At 57.1% G+C, this 3,943-nt stretch overlaps 1 long non-coding RNA gene across 1 annotated transcript; it reads right to left on the bottom strand.

Moving 5' to 3' along the window:
• Positions 1–437: 437 nt before the first annotated feature.
• Positions 438–3,310, bottom strand: LOC142064359 (uncharacterized). Its single transcript, XR_012663071.1, has 3 exons — positions 3,078–3,310; positions 2,852–2,961; positions 438–2,135 (listed from the first exon to the last, which is right to left on the bottom strand). It is a non-coding gene; the product is annotated as an uncharacterized LOC142064359 (long non-coding RNA).
• Between the last annotated feature and the right edge of the window lie 633 nt (positions 3,311–3,943).

The raw sequence follows: 3,943 nt of genomic DNA, 5'->3' as shown, positions 1-3,943 counted from the left end.
CTGGGGGAAGAAGGGGGAGTCCTTGGGGGCTACGGCATTTCTCTTCCTAAGTAACCGTTACACATGACAGAGCCCTGCTTTCCCAGAAACAGCTCAACACCTGCCCGCCGAAAAGGAGGAGCGAATTAATTCCTTGCTTTGCTTCCACGCACAGCTTTTGCTTTACCTATTAAACCGTCTTGATCTCAACCCATGATTTTTCTCACTTTTACCCTTCCAGCTCTCTCCCCCAGCCCACTGAGGGTGGAGCGAGCAAGCAGCTCCCTGGTGCAGAGTTGCCAGCTGAGGCTAAGCCACGGCACGCGCTTGTCCCGGTTTGGCAGGGAACGGACCGTCCGTCGCCTGGCTCCTGGAGCGACGGGCTGCTGGGCAGAGGGGGAGGCCACCAAAGGTGAGGAGCAGGGCACAGGACAGTAGGAGGAGAGAAGACAAGAGCGGCACCCGGCTGGGGGGGGGGGGGGGGCGTGTGTGCGTGTAGTGAGAAGGCACGAGGCAGGGAACAGGACGGCCAGAGGAGGACAGGGAGCCTGACGGAGCTGGAGATAAAAGCAGCAGAGAGAGGGGAAGAGCAGGACACAGACCAACAAAGAAGGATGAGGAGCAGGCTGGAGACGCACAAAGAACCTGGGGCAGGCAGCACGACAGCGAGGGAGGAAAGAAGAACAGGGGCAGGAAGCTGGACCGAGCGAGATGGAGACAGACAAGATAAGCGACAAGAACAGGGCAGAAAGGGAAGAATGAAGCCACGGGGACAGGGAGCCGAGACAGCCAACGACGGAGGGAAGGGGCCGGGGAGGGAACACCACAAAACAAACCACGGGGCTACGTGGTACAGAGCACGAGAAGGCAGAGAATTAAGAATCAGGGACAGGGAGCCAGAAAAACAACAACAAAAAAACCACCAAAACAAAGGGAGATGGAGAGCAAAAGGAATCGCAATGCGTACAGAGAGAAGAGAGAAACAATTCTAAAATAGGGTCACGGGGAAGCCAGAGACAGCAAGACGGAGAAAGGACAGAAGCTACAGGCTACAGGGCAGAGAGGGAAGAATTAATGAATAGACGCAGAGAGCTGGGCAGAAAGAGGTGGAGAAAGGCTGAAGATCACACGGCCAACAGGGAAGAGAGAAGAGAGAAGAGAGGGAGGAATTTTAAAAACAGGGGCAAGAAGCCAGAGAGAGGGAGAGGGAGGCAACAATAAATGGGGACAAGCCACAGGGCAGCGAGGAGGGAATCGATGAATAAGAACAGGAGACCAAAGAGAACGCAACGTAGAATGGAAAAAAGGAACAGCGGCCCAACAGGGAAGGAGGAATTAAAGATCAGGCACTGGGAGGCAGACAGAGACACATGAAGAAAAAAGTGGAAAAAAAAAAAACAAACAACAACGGCAACGGGCTACAAAGACAGACAGAGAGGGAAGAAATAAAACATCGCAGCAAGGAGCTGGACAGAGAGAGATGAGGACAAACAAATAGCACGGGTCTACGTGACAGAGAACGTGGAATTAGAACACAGAGAGAGGGAGCCGGACAGAGAGAGAGGCCGAGAGAAAAATCTAGACGGGCTACAGCGGGCAGAGGCAGGGATTAAAACCTACGGACAGGGAGCTGGACAGAGAGAGACGGAGGTCACAGGGAACAGCGGCGGGTGCAGGAAGAACAGGAATTCACAAATAGGGCAAGGGAGCTCGACAGAGAAGAACTCAGAAAGGCAAGAACAGTAGCAGGGTGCAGAGCAGAGCAGACGAATGAAAAAGCGCGGCGGGAGCGTTGAGGCAGACAGAGAGAGATTAAGAAAAAAGTCACGGGCTACGTGGCAAAGCAGGAGGAATTCAGAAACGGGGATGGCAACCAAGGGAGAGTGAGCTGGTGAAGGACAACGGGCATTCCAAGTGAGGGACGGGGAGCTGGGAAAAGCGAGGCAGAGAAAAACAGAATCACAGAGAGAATCACACAAAGCCAGAAAAGAAGAAACTGAGCAACAGGAACAGGTGTAACCAAAGCGATGAAATCAACCAACCAGAGACGGTGTTCCATTACGGGAACATGGAGCGTACGAATCAGCGCACCTGTTGATCTGCATTTTAGTCCCTAGGCGATCGTTAATGTCAGCAGAACAACAGACAACGTGCTTCTGTCAGAAAAGGATGACAAAACGCGCTTTCGTGGAGCGGACTGAGAGAACTAGCCAAGACTGCCAAGATTAAGAGCCGAGAAGGCAAAAGGCAATTCTGGCAGGGGGAGATCGCGACCACCGACTCACGGACCACCACCGAGCCTGCGCAGCGATTTACATACGGAACGAGCAAGTTTGTACCGATCAGCAGACAGGACAATAATGAATGTGTATGAATACGTAAAATTTTGATCTACAAATTGTACGGGAAAGGTGCGTGAGGTACGCACGCCAGGAGGAGCGATCCCCCGTGCATCCGGCGCCGTGAATAAAGAATGCCCGCTCTTTAATACTAAATTGGCGTTGAGGAGTCGTCTCCGATTTTACCGCCTTTTCCGGTAACGCAGGGAGTCAGACCGAGAGGGCCAGAGAAAGACAAAAATACCGACAGGCTACAGGACAGAGCAGGAGGAGTAAAAAAATAAAAACGGAGCCAGAGCCAGGCAGAGAGAGGCGGAGAAAGAACAAGTAGCCACAGGCTACAGGACAGAGAGAGGGAGGACTGAAAAGACGGGGAGGCAGGGAGCCACTCAGAGCGAGACGGAGAAAGAAGGTGCGGGGCGGGGGGGAACCTTTTGCAGCAGGTAAGGAAAGAGAGGGGGCCGGGGGAGAGACAGGGAGGGCCCCAGGGACGTACAAGAGAGGCAACGGGGCCCCACTGGCCCAGGACTCACCGCGACTCTCGCTCTCAGCGCTGCTGGCACAATTTAGCCGTTCAGATGCTTCTTTCCCCTCCTCTCCTCCCTGCCTCTTCTGCAGCTCCAGACTCTAGGCCGACCTCCACCTGAAGAGAACGCAGGGGTGTCTTACAGCTCTTACGAGATGAGGCTTCCTAGGCACGTAGCCTAGCTCGCTCGTGCCCTACACGCCCGTACCCAACTCCGGGTTACGCGTACAGACCCTGCGGTGCACGTTGGTGGCCTGTCCCGCTGCGGGCTATGAAGGGGGATCCTTCCTCCCTCACCTGCAGGGACAGGCTCTCTCTTGCCTGCAGCAGGAAAGCAGCTGGCAGCCAGAGCGCCTTCAGTTTCTTCTGCTTTACCTTTCGTTGGTGTCTCCAGCTTCAGCCGAGGCAGCTCCTCTCCACAGCCGGGAAGGGCTCTGTGTGTCCCTTTTCGGCCCTGCGCTGCGAGGACGGCGAGGCCAGGCAGAGAGAAGCCACGCGAGCCTGAGACGGCCGCAGTCAACGGCATCCCCGGGGGAAGGACAGACAACCACGTCCTCAGCACGGTCTCTGGGAGAGGGAAAGAAGAAACAGCGACCGTCATTACCGTCGCTCGACCCTGGCCAAAGCCTCTCCTCGCGCAGGGGCTTCTGGACACGCCGCTCCTTCCCTGCGCTACTGCTAAGGGCCCCTGCGCCGAGGGGGAATCCAGTGCGCTTGAGGGCCGGCTCGCTGCCTTCACGACAGGGCCTGGGGGCGGCCAAGGGCTACGCGGCACGCTGCAGGGGAGGTGCCGGACCTGGGGGCAGGCGCACGGGGCAAGGGGGGCCAGGGGAGGCTGAGCGGGAGCTCCGGCGAGCCGGGGAGGCGGCCATCATCTGCGCCCTGGGGCACGGGGAAAAGGTCACCGTCCCTCCTCCTCCTTTCCATCTTCCCTTCTGTCAGCTCCCGGGGGAACTCACCGCTTCTCGGGGAGCGGCCGCACCTGGAAGCCCCCAGAAATCAACACGAATCCAACCCCAAATACACCCGCGCGTTACCGTACGCGGCACGGCCGCCCGGCACCCGAGCGCCGGAAGACCGCGCCTCCCGCCACGCCCCG

The sequence above is a fragment of the Phalacrocorax aristotelis genome, chromosome 13 (genome assembly GCF_949628215.1).
Source record: "Phalacrocorax aristotelis chromosome 13, bGulAri2.1, whole genome shotgun sequence".
Lineage (NCBI taxonomy): Eukaryota > Metazoa > Chordata > Aves > Suliformes > Phalacrocoracidae > Phalacrocorax > Phalacrocorax aristotelis.
This window is presented reverse-complemented; position numbering and strand designations above follow the sequence as displayed.